Below are 16405 nucleotides of genomic sequence, written 5' to 3'. Positions count from 1 at the left end.
CAAGATAGAAACATCGATGAGAGAGAAACATCATCAATGGGCTGCCTCCTGTATGCTGGGGATGGAGCCAGAAACCCAGGCATGTGCCGTGACAAGGAATGGAATCAGTGACCTCTCGGTTCTTGGGTCAACGACTCAATGACTGAGCCACACCAGCCGGAAGGCCATTCTTACTTCTATTGTGCAACACTTGCTGCATGTCCACAGTGTGCATCATATATTGTTGAGAGGATCAATGGATGAGACAGGTGTAAATAATAAAGCCGGAACTCCATTAGCAAAGACTTTAGTCATCATGCAGGATGTTTTAAAGAGAGAGAAGTCCATGTGATCCAAGAAATATCTATAGCACTTTATGAACTAACTTGAACCTCTGCAAAAAACTGAGATTTGATGAATCAGTTTCCAACTGCCTGAAATGCTGTCCAGTTTCAATGTCATTTTTTTTTTTAGGTTGTCATTTGGGAGGGTTTTCATTTTATTGTATTGTATTTTTTTACATAACAAAATCACTTTTGTTGGCATTGTATAAATAGACATATATTTTTCAAATCTATAGAAAACATTTTATTATTCAACACATGATTTTTAAAAAATAATCTCATCTCACCAATGTCATTTTTGGAGCTTTACCTGAATCTGTTTGTCTGGGTGACATTCGAGTACTGCAGCCAATTCTAACCTCAGCATTAGGCAGGCATGAAACTAACTAATTCCACTTTCTAAAGTGCTCAGGATTCCTGGCAACCCAAGAGAATAATATCAACGCCTTTTATCTTGCTTAAGTGCAGAAATAGAAAAGCTAAGATGGGGCTCCTGGAATGAATTCTGTGGACCAGAGTTAAATATACCACGGAGAATATAAATTTTCTAATTCAAGAGCCATTACACTCCAATTCTGACTTTACACCATCTTCCCTTTCCTTCCATATTTTATACAACTTTACCAATTCTCTTTAGAATAAACCTAAAATGAAAATGAGATAATAGTTTTCACCAGCAAAAAGTTTTATTTCTCATGTAAGTATGTTCTACAGGCAAGATTCCACAGAGCAAGTGTATTTTTATTCCACCTTGATTGAACTGGTGTGGGTAAGTGTAGCTGTCTTCCAGTTTCCTCACTGTGGACTTACACTGAACCTTGGGAATTCTCTTAAGACTCCAAAGAGCAGGTGCTACCATAGGGCAAATACAGTTTCAAGCTACTAATGAAAAGCAACAAATTCTTTATTTTTTCTTCTTTCTTATTTATTTTTTACCTTTTTAAATTTATTTTTATTGCTGAGAGTATTACAGATGTCTCCCATTTCCCCCCCTTTGCCCTCCTCCTGGCTCCCGCCACACCCCGGCCTTCACCGCACTATTGTCTGTATCCATGGGCTATGCATATATGCATATAAGTTCTTTGGTTCTTCTTAATCTTGGCCTATATCACCCTAGAACAGTGGTTCTCAACCTTTCTAATGCCGCGACCCTTTAATACAGTTCCTCATGTTGTGGTGACCCCCAACCATAAAATTATTTTCATTGCTACTTCATAACTTTAATTTTGCTACTGTTATGAATCGCAATGTAAATATCTGTGTTTTCCGATGGTCTTAGGCGACCCTGCTAGCGGTTCTCAACCTGTGGGTCACACTGCCCTAGAAGGATAAATGTCATTGCCCTTAATGCTATCAATCTCTTAAACCAATAACCCTACCTCTGATCTTCAAATTCTTACAGTCCTAGGAACTGGGGACTGGTTACAGTCAGGAACCGGTTCAGCCTGGAAAAGGAGGAGAGCTTGCCTTGGTTCTTCTCTGAGTGTACTCATCTCGAAATCTTGGCGTTCCTCATTACCTCTATTATACTAGTATACCAACATTAATAATTATTATAATCATAATTATTATTAATTCACTCACTTGACAAGTTGCACTCTTATATAGTATTGAATCTTCCTCACATAAGAAAATAGGGACAGTTATTAGTTATCTAGACAGCTAGGAAGTTTGAATCCTCCCAGACAAAGAAGAAAAGTCTTCCTAAAACCTGATCATCCAACCCAGGTGACTTACTACAGCAGAGAGCAGTTCCCCCACCCGTGGGGAATTGTGGTTTCTAAACACCATGTGTGATAATGTGAAGTCTAACTCTTTCTCTCTAACTTTCTGAGTAGGGAACCAACCAGTGTCCTCCTATTGACATGTGGCCAGAGCTTGACTTTGGCCCTGTGCACAAGAATTTAAAAGCCATGAGAAATACTTTCTCTACCTATCTTTGTATTGGAAGGTCACATCTAAAACTTACCTATAAACTATAACCTTCATAAGGTTAGGGACTGCATTTTTGCCCATCATTCTATCCCCAGTGTATAGCATAGACCCTGGCCCTTAATAACTGATGAATGGATGAATGGATGAATGGATGAATGAATGAATGAATGAATGAATGAATGAATGAATGAATAAATAAATAAATAAATAAATAAATGATCGAATGAACAAGATATCCTTTGGTTCCCAGACCACTGATCAAAATCTCACTCCACAAGGTTTAGTGTTCAGGTTCCTCCTCAGCCAGGGCTACCTAAGCCACACAATGAATTTCAGTAATTCATGCCATTAAGTATCACAAATAGCCTGAGTAAATTTCCATAAAGTAGTTCTACGCAACAGAGAGGGCTTTCCTGCCTTAATCACTGGGTGGTTTGGGTGGGGATTTCTAGCCACACACACAAGGAAAGGTGAGTGGAAGCTATAGGTACTAGGGTGTTATGAACTGAATGTTTGCACCTCTACCATCTCTAATGTTATGTTGAAGCTATAATCCCCAATGTGATGGTATTTGAATCTGGGGCCTTTGGGAAGTAATTAGGTTTCGATGAGGTCATTAGGATGGGGTTCGGGATGGGAGTAAAAGGGACTGAGCTAACTCTTGCTCTCTAGGGCATTTACCCAGTGCTCGCTGTCTGTCTCTCTGTCTCTCTCACTGCCACATGAAGACACAGCAAGAAGGTGGCCATTGACCCTGCCCTTAGCGCTGAGGAGGCAGGAGAGGCTCCCGCCAACCCCCGCTGTGCTGGCAGCCATCAGCCCAGCTTGTGGCTGAGCGGAGCTCCCCATGGAAGCGCACTGACCACCAGGGGGCAGCTCCTGCATTGAGCGTCTGCCCCCTGGTGGTCAGTGTATATCATAGCGACCGGTTGGGTCGTTCAGACGTTAGGGTCAATTTGCATATTACCCTTGTATTATATAGGATTTCCTGACACTAGTAAGTGGTCCATCAGTAATTATTTGTACAATGCTGAGGCCAGACTCATGCTCTATCACAGTTCCTTTACACAGGCTCTGCTAAATGAGGAGAGAAAGATGTCATCGACAGAGCCTGGTGGCAGTAATCTGAAGCCCTGGGTTTGAGTCTTTGTTTTTGCCATTTTCTCATTATGACTTTGACACATTTTATACCCTCTCCAACTCCAAGTTCCCTTCATCTGTAAAAAAAAAATAAAAAATCAGTATAATGGTATCTCCTCTCTATGCCTCCTAGGTTAGTTGCAAAAGACGTATTGCAGATCCTTGCACGGAAATATTGCAAGAGGTAAATTTGTCAATATTCATTAAATATCTCTAAGGCTCTAAAACATTGGTTTTCCAACTTTTTTTTTTTTTTACTGGAACCCATTTTAAGAAATATATTTTACATTGCAAACAGGCATACATTGATCACTAAAATGAAAGCTTAACAAAATGTTACTGTTACTTTGATATTTTTAATTTGGTTCTGTTCCCTTTTTTTTTTTTTTTTAAAGCAGGTCATTTATTTCACAAGGCATAGTCCTGACCCTCAACTCTTACTGGGCATCAGAGTCATCTGAGGAGCATTTTAAAAATCTGATTCCCTAGGCCCTACCTGCCAAGATTCAGAATCAATGGTTTGGAGTGGGGACTGAGCAATTCTTAGACAGCCCCAGGTGGTTCTATTATTGTGCAGTCAGGACTGAGCACCACAGAACTAATGGCTTCAATCTAGCTCCCAGCTAAAACACCACTGGGTGAATTATTTACATCCCTGTCTGCTAACACTCAGCACCAGGATGTCACCCCACCCCCACCCTGCTGAAGGTCTGCTGGTGCCAGTGAGTGGATCACTTACTCCTGTGGCTTCAGTGTGCTCCAGGAAACCCAGAAAGGAATCAAGGTCAAAGTGGAGCCTGGCTTTACGGGAGGCCTCCTTTCTCCTCCCAGATGGCTGGGTGACTCCATGCAGAGCAAAATCTGGAATGGATTAGGAGGATATTGCTAATAGTGAAGGGACCCCTTATAAGAACTTTTTGCTTGAGTAGGAGGAGCTAAGGAAAAGTAAAGGGAAACTGCTGGCCTCCTTGCCTGCTCTGACCTCGCAGAGACAGGGGTTTCAGTAGAGCGTGGAGATAAGCTCAGTTGAAGGGTCTTCATGGCCTGGCTGTCTCCTTCTAGGTGTAGCCCAGGTGAAACAGAAAGCTCTCCATCCTCAGTTCATCATTGCTGTACAGAAGAGAGGTCTGGGGACTGTCCTGTTCACTTGGTTGGAGTGATCTGCAGCCTACACTGAGCTGCCTAGCAGAACCAGGCAGAACCTGGGCCAGAATGCAGAAGGTACCAGGAATGGTAGAGGCCGTGAGTCTGTGTCCCTGCCCTTTTCTTGGACACACGGATGGGACTAAGAAACCTGTACTGGTTCTGTACACAATTGGTTACACACACACACACACACACACACACACACACACACACACACACAAATGGCCCAGCCAGCATGGCTCAATGGTTGAGTGTTGACCTATGAACCAGGAGGTCATGGTTCAATTCCTAGTCAGGACATAAGCCCAGGTTGCAGGCTTGATCCCCAGTGTGGGGCGTGGAGGACACAGCAGATCAATGATTCTCTCTCAACATTGATGTTTCTATCTCTCTCCCCCTCTCCCTTCTTCTCTGAAATCAATAAAAACATAATAATAAAAAAATGCACCTCAAAGCCGTGTCTGTTTGAGGCATATAACCCAACATAATAATACTAAGAGTGACCATTTACTGGGTGCCTTCCGTGTACTATCTCACTTAATTCCATGATGTCTCTTCAGACATGCATTTTATAGATTCTCAGGTTTCAGGTACTCACCCAGGGTTGTGCATTTAATAACTGGTGGTGCTAGGATGCTAATGCAGGTTGATCCCTCACTCTAGATCCCATGCTCTAGACCAGGGTTTCTCAGCACTACTGACATTGGGATTGGATAATTCTTTGTTGTGAAGGTTTGTCCTATGCATTAGAAGATGCTTAGCAGCATTTCTGGCATCTACCCATTAGATGTAAGTTATGACCATCAAAAATGTCTCAGACATTGCCAAATGTCCTCTGGTGATTGCGGGGGGGTGTGTGTGTGTCAAAATCACTCCTCCTCTACTTTAAGAACAACTGTATTGTTTCCTGGTACTTTGTAAGTACAACAACAATATCACCCTATCTACAGTTATATATCATTTTACAAATCACCAAGTACTTTTTTAAAATATATATTTTATTGTTTTTTTACAGAGAGGAAGGGAGAGGTATAGAGAGTTAGAAACATCAATGGGAGAGAAACATCGATCAGCTGCCTCCTGCTCGGGATGTGCCCACAACTAAGGTACATGCCCTTGACCAGAATCGAACCTGAGACCTTTCAGTCCGCAGGCCGACGCTCTATCCACTGAGCCAAACCAGTTAGGGCTCACCAAGTACTTTTATAGCATTATCTCCTTATGTGCAATTTGAGCACATGCTAGGACTTAATCCTGAAAGAGTTAATACCCCTAAAAATTATGACCACTATAAAGAGATCTATATATTTAGCCTTCTCCAAGAAATTGAGAGAAAAGAACATGAGTGAAGTCCATTTAATCTTTGGCCCACAAGCCACTGGGAGAAAAACACTTTTGCTAATGCATATAATCCTTCGAGAGCACATTATGTGACTTTCTGGAGGACGAAGTCTGTTCTTATACATCTCTCTATCTTCTGCACAAAGAACACAGAGAATTCTCACTAAATGTCGAACATTTCATGGAACATCTACCTCATAGCAACGCTTAACCATTTCAGTAAATTAAAATTATATTCCCACAGTTTGTATCTTCCTAGTTTACATATGTTTTAATAAAATTCATATTCTGAAAAAAAAAATTAATGGCAACATTGACGGAAGAGCTGAGAGAGATCAGTGCTAGGTTATCATTGAAAAAAAACACAGAGCAAAACTCAAGTTTAAATGGAACAAATGTTCACTAGAATCATCCCTGTCAATAGAGGCCAAGGGAACTGTAGCTGTTTCATTCGAGTAGTATTTTATTGGATCACAGAAAAAAAATTCCAGGAGAAGCTTTTACATTTTTTCCTTCAGATCTTCACTAAACTATTATACCTAACAATCAAAACAGGAATGCTTGTTTTTGAAAACATCTGAATCAAAAATAAAGTAGCTAACTACAGCTGCTTTTAAGGTCGCTCTTTAAGAACTCCTAGGAGGCCAGGAGAGTAGAAACCAATGTTCTCATTCACATATCCATTTGCCCAGCTGAAGAGAACAGCATTACCCGGAAAATGATAAATCCATACATGGCTTCAAAGAAATTTTAATATAACTATCAATAATCAATATTAATAACAAAAATAGCTGGACTCTATGGAGCATTTTTATGCCAGGCACTGAACTCGTGTTCTACATGCATAAATCTTACTAAATCTTCATTCCAGCCCATGTGGCACATACTCATTAGCATCTTCTTTTTAAGGTAAGAAAACTGAGGCCAAAAGACATGTAATAACTTGCCCACGATCACTGCCAGATCAAGAGTCAAGCGATGGCTGTATAAAGCTTTAGGTTATAGAATCTGAAAACAACAACCACTGGGAAATTAGAAAAACAATGGAAGAAAAGGGAGATGTTATGTCAGCTTTTCACAGTGTGTGCCTTAGAATCCCAAGACTGAAATTTTGGGATTTCAGAAACCATTCTCTTCCCCTTGCTTCTACTAGTATATAGATCCTTTCACATAAAATCTCAAGTACTGGGCATTAACTATACACATGGGGTTAAGTAACTTTCTGGGTACTTTTTTTTTTTCTTAGTGAGAAAAACACATTTTTTTTGTTTTGTTTTCTGTAAAAATGCACAGTGATGAAAAGGGCCTGCTGAAGAGTGCCCACACGGGAAAAGAAAGACTTACATTCTCCGGCTTACTAGGCCGTAAAGCACACCAACAAAGCCAAAGGACCAATTTTTGCACACACATACCAGAACATATACACCCAAAGGACGGTTGTACTTCCATTACTTTCAATCCTAAGCACATACTACACACACCTTTACTGGATGCCTGTCTTGGAACCACCAGTCCCTCAAGGAGGTCTCTCATTACTTTAATGGGCATACTTTCTATGACAACCTCGACTCCCCACCTCAGAGGCCACAGTTGGCCCCACATGGTGTCTGGCTCTTTCCCAAGTGAGGAAGGTTTGGCATCAGGAGGCAATTCAGTTAAATGTGTTGCAAACTCTGCAGGCAGTGCCAAAGCACGAGCTCCCAAATTATTCTCAGCAATGACAGCATCCCCGGAATTAGTGCACAGCTTGCCAAGACAGGGCTTTTGAAGGGGAGGAATACTCGCTTGAATGTATAAGTGTTGGCATATTTCTTTTAACATTCGGGTAAAGAATTGGAAGAATCGGCTAGCTTTTAAGTCCAAGTGAATAAATATTCTGATGCAATAATGATAATGCAGATTTTGGGTAAGGTTCTGACCACCCCCTTAATGAAAAATAGCTTGTCCTGAAATGATACTTGTAAAAAGCATAAATCACTTTCCCGTCAACTTGCATAATTATTGAAGAGATTTCCTTTTCATGAAAAAAAGAAACACACACACACAAAAAAAAAAAAAAAAACCTGGGCCCAAACAAGTGTTAGTTGCCAACATAGTCCTGGATTCTCCCAGGAAGCTCAAATCTCAGCGTGTGCTAGAAGATGGATCTATATCCAGGACAGAGGAGTGGGGGGCATCTCTCCTCCCCTGGACCCCCAAAGCCTAGAAACCTTCCAATAGAAAACTCTACATAATAGAATCCCTGGCCCTGAATTAGCTGTTGTAACAAATAAACTAATTACCATACAGAAAGGGAGCTGGCGCCAAAGACAAACAACTGAGACCAAACAGACACTGCACCGGTCATGTGTTTATCTTCAGACACACTTGGATAGCCATCCGCTGAGGTCCTAAGCAGCCTGGCTTCCTGCCAGGTGACCTGGGCACCTTAGGGGTGGGCACAGCCTGTGGACGTCTTAGGAGGGCAAAGGCAGTCCACCTTCCCAGTAGATAACATCCTATTCCCTTCGGTAAGGGAGCCCTACTGAGCACAAACGATCCATAAACTGTACAACACTCCTGGTGTTTACTTGGCTGAAGAATGCAGCGCGTTTGTGGGCGGGGTGTGTGTGTGTGTGTGTGTGTGTGTGTGTGTGTGTGTGTGCCCGCACATTGCTGATTTTCACTCAGAAACAGCCTCTCACAGAGAACAGGAGAGTGGGGAGCAAATAGCTCATGTAGATGAAAAAAAATTACACACCCCTTGGTAGATCTTACTGTGTATTTGAAATCTCACTCCATACGTATCCTCTTAACTCCCTGACCAAAATCACTTCTAACCCAGTTCAGCAATACAGGGTGCAACAAAGAGCCCTTCTGGGTCTCCCCCTCGTCGGTCGGTCGGTGGTTGAGGGACCACAGCCGCCTTCAGGTCCCCGCGCCGGGTGTGCGAGGTGCACCGCCCCACCCCGCCTCCCCCACCCAAGTTGCCGAGTCCAGTAGCTAGCTCCGAGTCCCCACCTGCGCCGCCCGGGGGGGGCCGGTCTTGCTCTCTCGAGTGACTGCCCTCTCGAGGTGTCAGTGGGCTGCGCCCTCGGCCGAGACGGTCCGAATCTCTGCCCCACCACCCACCCGGCCACCTCGGATCCCCAGCCGGGTCCCATACTTCCAGGCCCCTGTTCTCCACACGGGACCCAGCCGCCCCAGGCTCCCCGCACCACTCCGCCTCCCCCGTCCATCCTCTCCGAGAGGCCCCTTCCATCTTTCCCCGGAGACGCCACAGCCTCGCCCCACCCGATCCTTTCTGGGGTTCCCCTCCCTCGGGCTCCCCCTCCCGCCCACCCGCCTCGGGTTTCCTCTCCTCTGCATTCCCCTCCCGGGTTCTGTTCTCCGCCCAGCGGGGGGCGCCCCAAGAATGCAGACAGAGCACCCCCGGTCCCAACCCCCGCCCCCCCTCCAACCCCCGTTCCCGCACCAGAGGTCCTCTAGGTCGCGCGCGGTCCTGACCCCTCAGCTCTCCAGGTTCGGGCTCCGAGACTCCCCACCGTCGCGATCCCGATCCGCCCTCTCGCCCTCGGGGTTGGGGTTCAGAGAGTCCCCAACATGGGGGCATTGACACTCCGCCCCGGGCTCGGGTTCCTCAACATCGCGACCCCGAACGCCCCTCCGGGCTCGGGTTCTGGTGCGCCCCTAAGTCGCGATCCTGACATCCCCGCCCCGCGTGCTCGCGCCCCGGGCTCCCCAAGAACGCAGTCCTGACCCCCCGGCCCGACCCGCTCCGCGCCTCCAGTGATGGGACACAGGGGTGGCGCTGGGTCGGTGCGCGTCAGGACTCACCGTCAGGGCAGCTTTGGGTCCGCTGGGTCCCTGGCTCCCAGCTTCCCGCAGGCGGCTGTGACCCCGGCCCGCGCTGCACTGGGGAGCGGCCAGGAAAAGGGGACGGCCGGGGGCGGGCACCGCCGGGCTCCGCCTCTAGCCGCGGGATTCGCAGACCCGGGCAGCCCCCCCGCCCCCCGCCCTCCACCCCCGCTGCCTCCCGTGCTGCCGCCGCGGAGGAAGTTGGCTGACGCCTCTTCCTTCCACCCGGGGCTCCGATCCACGCAGCCCCCTTTCAGCTGTTTGAAGGCCCGAGGGGTTGGGAAAGAGATCACGGGCATCAAGTGCATCGCTGTCCAGTTCTTTCCAAGACCCCACCCTGGGGGGCTCTCCCAAGTATTTCAGGAGGGGGGGGACAAACAACAGCAAACTTCACCTTTGATCTCAAGACTGATTCACAGCCTCGTCTTCTCTCCACTGGTGTCTGCACACGCAGGGTCATTCTGCCTGCGAGGTCAGGTTATAGCACTCCCGGGAGGGCCCTTGCAAACACACACGCTTTCGCACCCTGAGATACATGGGTGAAGGACTCTCCCATGACTTACACACAAACATACCTCTTACACTGCCATGCCGGGAATCCATTTCTATACCACTTCATTCCCCTTCCTCAGCTCTCTAGCCCGTCCTTATATAGCAACGGCCCACACGCACCAGCAGCAGGGAGGCAGAGGAAATTCCACATCTGGCCCCAGACTTGCTCCTGACCCACAGTCTGTATTTTACCATGAGAAAAATACACTTAAGCTGCAGGAGCATCCATTAACAAATCAAATGGTCTTTGGGGCTGAAGAAGCGGTCTTCATTATCTGGAAAAAGAGAAACTGACCAGATCCTGGAAAGATGGCCAACGTCAGTGCTGCCCTGAGGGGATCATTTACTAGTAATTCATTTCATTACATTTCCAGACAATCAGGCCTATTTCCTGGTCTGTTGATGCCTGGCACTTTCCCATTACACCACTCTGCTTCAGTGACCTGTCTAACAACGCCTCACGTGTGTATAGTGTCTTCACATTTCAAAACACTTGAAAATCCATTATTTCCTTTATCTTCAGCAAAACATCATGGAGCAAAGGTAGTAGGTTATCCCGTTGGGGTGATTTTACTAGGAAAGAGTCAAGCGCCTGGCCTTCAGGGCCTCTGTTCTTCCCACAGAACCACGAGCCCAGCACACATAGGTACTGGTGGAAATGTCCCAGTAGGCCTTGGAAGACTTGCCCTCTCCATCCCAAGATATCAATGAATTCTCCCGTATTCACAAAATCTGGAGCCTCCACTATTATCAAGCATTTATTTCCAGCCAGAGGTCATAACTGTACAAAAGAGCTGATTGAGAGGAAGTGAAAAGGCCCTTTTCTTCCTTTCTCTGCCACTCTCGAAACACAATTGCAGGTCATGAAAAAGGAGGTTCCAACCACAGGCTCAGTACAACTGAAGTGAGCTGTTGGGTGTGAGCTGATACATCTGTGAAATACATGTTGATTACTCTTAGTTTTGTTTTGTTTTGTTTTGTTTTGTTTTTCTCCCAGAGAGTTCCTCTGGCTCAAGTGTGGAGGAGGTTCTCTTGTTTTAAAAGAAGATTAACAAGTCTTATAATGCCTTTTCAATGTCACAGTAAGAAAATGGTGAATGAGTGAAATAAGCCAGGCAATGAAAGAAAAATACCACATGATCTCACTCATTTATGGAAAATAAAGAACATTATAACCTGATGAACAAAAAGATAGATCCAGCGGGAAGGCTCGGGAGTGTTGGGGATCAACCGAAGGACTTGTATGCATGCATATAAGCACAACCAATGGACACAAGACACTGGGGGAAGGGGGGATGAGGGCATGCGACAGGGGATAGGGGAGGCTGGGGGAAGGTCAATGGGGGGGAAAAAAGAAGATATATGAACTACTATGTGTAATACTTTAAACAATAAAATAAAATTAAAATATTAAAAAAGAATATGGTAAATGTTCCTTTCCACCGAATCTTCCTCTTAGGGGGCAGGTATGAAAGTTTAATGGGTGTTAGACATTTTTACCTGTCGGGGAGGGGTGCTGTCCAGAGCCACCTAGATAAGAGCAGCAGTTTCTCATGCTTCATGCTTTTTTGTTGTTGTTGTTTTTTAAAGTGTGGTAAAATACATATAACATAAATTTTACCATCTTAACTTTAAACATATTTTTAATTGTGGTAAACATGCAGAATATAAAACTTACCTCTTTAACCATTTTTTAATGTACAGTTCAGTAGTGTTAAGTACATTCACATCCCTCATGCCTTTTAAAACTACTGGTATCTCACAGCATGGAGGGACCTGGACAGTACCATGCAAAGTGAAATAAGTCAGTCAGAGAAAAACAAATATCACATCTCACTCATATGTGGAATCTAATTAACAAAATAAACTAACAAACGGATCCAGGAACATGGAAGCATGGAATAGAGTGTGGAATCTCAGAGGGAAGGGGAGGGAGGGAATCAACCAAAGATGCATAACGCATGGACACAGAGAATAGGGTGGTGAAGGTCTGGGGCTGGGGGTGGGGGCTAGCTGGAGGGGGCCAATGGGGGGAAAAAGGGGACTTGTGTAATACTTTCAACAATGAAGATTTTAAAAAAACTACTTGGATCTTACACTAGTTTCTTCCATATTCTACTCTGAAATGATGGCCCAGTTTGGGCAGTACAAATGATATTTTGGTGACTCTGGAAACAAGAATCCTAAAGTGACCATAATATTTTTGAATCATAATAAAAAGCTCTTGGATCTTTCATAGAGGACAGTTAGGAGTGCCTTTAGTATATGGAAATTCACAGTCAACTTCCCGCTATGAAACACGCTCATCTGGCAACACAATTTTGACCTGTGGTTCTTCCAAAAGCTGGAAATAGGCAAGATGTTGGATACTGCAATATTCCCTCTCAGAGGAGAATGCTAAACTGCTAATTCAATCAACATTCTAGTAGATGTGTTTCTCTTTCAGAATGCCCTTGAAAGCCACAGACACGGGGCAATATACAGCATGATTAAAAAATAGACATGTAAGATTAAGGAGCTATTTTTGTCTCAAAACTCTAACAAAATAATCTGATCTATTTTATGTTGTATACATACCACACTGCCACTGTTTTCTATCACTTCTGCTGCATGGTTTTTTTTATCCTCATTCAAGCATATGGTTATTGATTTGAGGGAGGGAGGGTGGGAGGGAGGGAGGGAGAGATACAGAGAGAGAGACAGAGAGAGAGAGAGAGAGAGAGAGAGAGAGAGAGAGAGAGAGAGAGAGAGAGAGAGAGAGAAACATCACCCAGTTGCCTCCTGTATAGGCCCTGACTGGGGATTGAAACCACAACTTTTTGGTGTATGGGACAATGCTCCAACTAACTGAGCCACCTAGCCAGGGCTCTGCTGAGTGTCTACATAGCATCCCTTTTTCAAGAAGCTCAAAGTACATGTGATGATAGCGTATCACTGAACTTCATACATTTTATGCGAAGAAGGAATAGGATAGGAACTATTGGCCTGACTGTAACATGGAGAAATGGCAGTGTGAGGTAGTTAAAACATTTTCCTGAAATATCTTGGTATACAGGTTTATCCATGGGTATATCCTAAAAGAAGACCTACTTGTGAAAACTCATGCAAGAAACAATTGTTTAAAAGCCCTAACTATTTGTTTTCTTTCTACATCTTATGGAAAGACTGGGGGCTATCCTTCACCATCTTGGAGAGGACTTTGCACTGTGAACTTGGAATTCAGATCTTCCTGAGTCTGAGTCCCAGTACCACCACTTAGAGCTTTGGTAATTTTTACTTATCTGGGCTTCAGGCTCCTTATCTGTAAAGTGGAAATAATAATCATACCCACTGCATATAGTTATTTCTAGGATTAAATAAAATAATACACATTAAGCACTCAACACTGCACCTATCACATAATGAGGGCTTGATAAATGTGGGTGAAAAGGTACTGGCTTCATGTAAGTGGTAGTTTATAGGAACCTTGCTCCAATGTTTTTCTACTGGAAGAAAAGATGTACTATCCCTGCAGGCTGCCTGGGGGCAATTCGGAGAATCTTGAAGATTTGTTTTTCTAACACTTAAACCAAATCTCTCCATTCCTTAACGTTTCATAACAAATAGCCATCGATACTTAGTTTATCTATTTAGACCCTCTGCCAGCTGGCTAATTTGAAAAGCACCCATGACACTAATTTCACCCACAGGAAGCTAATGAGCTATGGTTGAATCGGGTTAAAAATAAAAATCAGAAGAATGGTTTTCCTGTGCTGCATATCTATGTGATCTCATTTAATGGTGAAATGGTAAGGGTTCATTCATTAAAGGCTAATTCCATCTGGAGTGGTTCATTCCTTTTTAATGTTTTCCATTTTATTTCTTAATATTAATAATTAATTGAAAAGTCAGGGAGCAAACCAATTAACCTGTGTAGACAAGAGAGATGCAATGCAGAAATTGTTCTTGGGCCTTCAGCAAACCTGGACACCTGTGAGGCTGCCCCGCCTTGCACCTGCTCTCCTGCTCTCTGAGGATATGTTTATTGATTTGAGAAAGAGAGAGAGGGGTTGGGGGGAGGCATCAATGTGAGAGAGACACATCAATCGGTTGTCACCCACGCATGCCTTGACCAAGGCCAAGTATTGAACCTGCACCCCGGTATGTGCTTTTGACCTGGAATTGAACCTGAGGCCCTTCGGTGCATGGGCCGACTCTCTAACTACTGAGCACACCGGTCCAGGCTTAGTCTTTTGTTTCTTACCAATAATCTGCTTAAAATAATATCCCTAAAGGACATATTTTGGGGTGGCAAACTCTATTCTCCCTCAGTGGAAACCTGAGGCTTGAACGTCTGGACTTTGCCACAACCCTGCTGGTGTGTTGCTAAGGGAAGGACACAATCCCTTACAGCTCCTCATTCCAATCTACCATCTATCATCTACATTATGCTAAGGAGTACATCCACAGACTTCCTCTGTTGAACAGCTTGGGTCAGAATCCCCAGTAGTGGCCAAGTGTTCTGTCTGTAGCTTTTTAGTTGATGTCTGTCTGGAGGAGACTTATCGTGGTTCTCAGGTCTTTTAACTAGGATGCAAATATGAAAATGGCAATCTTGGACAACATGATAACAACTGCATTATTCATGCTTGATTCTGGCTTGGTTTCAGGGTTTTAATGTAACAATTGACCAGTTTAATTCAGTCCATGTTTGCTGACTGTTTTTGCTGCCTAGGGTGATCTAGGGGGCCAGAACTGGCTTTCTATGTGGCCATCTGGAAGGCCTCTCAGAATAGATGAGACCTGGGCTACACCCCAGCCCCTACCTCAGGACTTGGGGAGATAAATTGGAGTCTTCTCCAGTTCCTATGTCTACCTCTCTGAGTGAGTTCAGGGACACAGATATTGGGCCAGGTTTTAAGTTTGTCAAGGGTGACCTCTGCTCCTATGAGACATCACATCTTGAGCTGACCTCTCTTACATCATTTCATTGTTTTGTAATTCCCTATTTACTTCTTCGGTAGACTGTATGTACCTGGAGAGCAAAGTTGGTGTACATGCTATTCATTACCAACCCCATATGACCTAGTACATAGTATGCGCTTTAAGAATATTGTTGACTGCATGGACCTAGTACTGTGAATGCTTAGCCTATTTGGAATTCAGTTACTCTAGGAGTGCATGATAATTTACTCCAGTATCCTTAGACAATGCTAGCATAATCTAGAAATGCACTAGAAGAGAATATGCTAGGGGTGGAAATAATGAGGATAAGACAAAGCAACTGAGGAGAAGCACATTTTTCCACCTGGGAGAGGGGAGAGAGAAGGAAAAAGAAAGAACAGGGGTAATTCTGGGTTCCCAGCAGGATGTGCTACAGAAATAGACCACTCCATTTTTTTTAAGTGTCCAAGTGAATTGAACTGAAGCAAATTGAGTTGCAGGAATTCGGCCTACTGAAGGGGCATACTGAAGAGTTCAAACTCCACTAAAATGCTTCTTCCCCTTCATTCCCTCTCCCAATGAAATTGAAAATCTCTGATTACCCTTCCCACCAGAGAGATCCTTCAGCTCTGAGGACACTAAGGGAAGATTCTGGAAACTATCTTGGGTGTGGATACCCAACTTCATTGGATCTTTCTCCCCAAGTGTTCCTGAGAGCCTCCAAGAATTCCCTAACAGCCTGGGAGTTTTGACCTGAGCCTTAGACTCCTGGCAGTGCCAACTGGAAATTCCAGCAGGAAGCTTACCAGGCAATAGTCCCCGGGGTAAGATATGATGACTGAGGCCTGACCAAATTAGCGAGGGTCCATGCACGAGATGGAATAATGTACAGCCTTTAAAAATTACAGAGACCATATGGCATAAAGAAACATGCAGTGTGATCCAAATTAAATATATGCCCTAGATGTTGATATTCCAGAAGAGCTTACTTTTCTTTTTTAAAATAATTTTCTATGTTTTAAAAATATCCTTAATAAAATACACAATATGAATGGCTGCTATTCACTGATCCTATCTAACAAAAGAATAATATTCAAATTGACCATACCTCCGCTACACCCACAAGCCACGCCCACCAGGCAATCAGGAGCGAGTATGTAAATTAACCCAACCAAGATGGCTGCGGCCATAGAGCTGCAGCAAGCAGA

The 16405-nt window shown here is 44.3% G+C and overlaps 1 protein-coding gene across 2 annotated transcripts in view; it reads right to left on the bottom strand.

Annotated features, from left to right (window-relative positions):
• The window catches only part of PAQR8 (progestin and adipoQ receptor family member 8), a 39582-nt gene extending 29796 nt beyond the window's left edge, over positions 1–9786 (bottom strand). Inside the window, exons 1-3 of one of the 2 annotated variants that reach the window (XR_008557227.1) lie at positions 9702–9766; positions 4138–4259; positions 3204–3475 (exon numbers count right to left, since the gene is read on the bottom strand). The gene's annotated coding sequence lies outside the window, so the exon portion shown is untranslated. Of the gene's footprint in view, positions 1–3203; positions 3476–4137; positions 4260–9701 lie in introns of those variants that run through there. The other variant, XM_028133934.2, reaches the window with a different exon arrangement.
• Positions 9787–16405: the final 6619 nt, after the last annotated feature.

This window comes from Eptesicus fuscus, chromosome 10, assembly GCF_027574615.1.
Source record: "Eptesicus fuscus isolate TK198812 chromosome 10, DD_ASM_mEF_20220401, whole genome shotgun sequence".
Classification (NCBI taxonomy): Eukaryota; Metazoa; Chordata; class Mammalia; order Chiroptera; family Vespertilionidae; genus Eptesicus; species Eptesicus fuscus.
The sequence above is the reverse complement of the archived record's forward strand: the minus strand, read 5'-3'. Positions and strand labels throughout refer to the sequence as shown.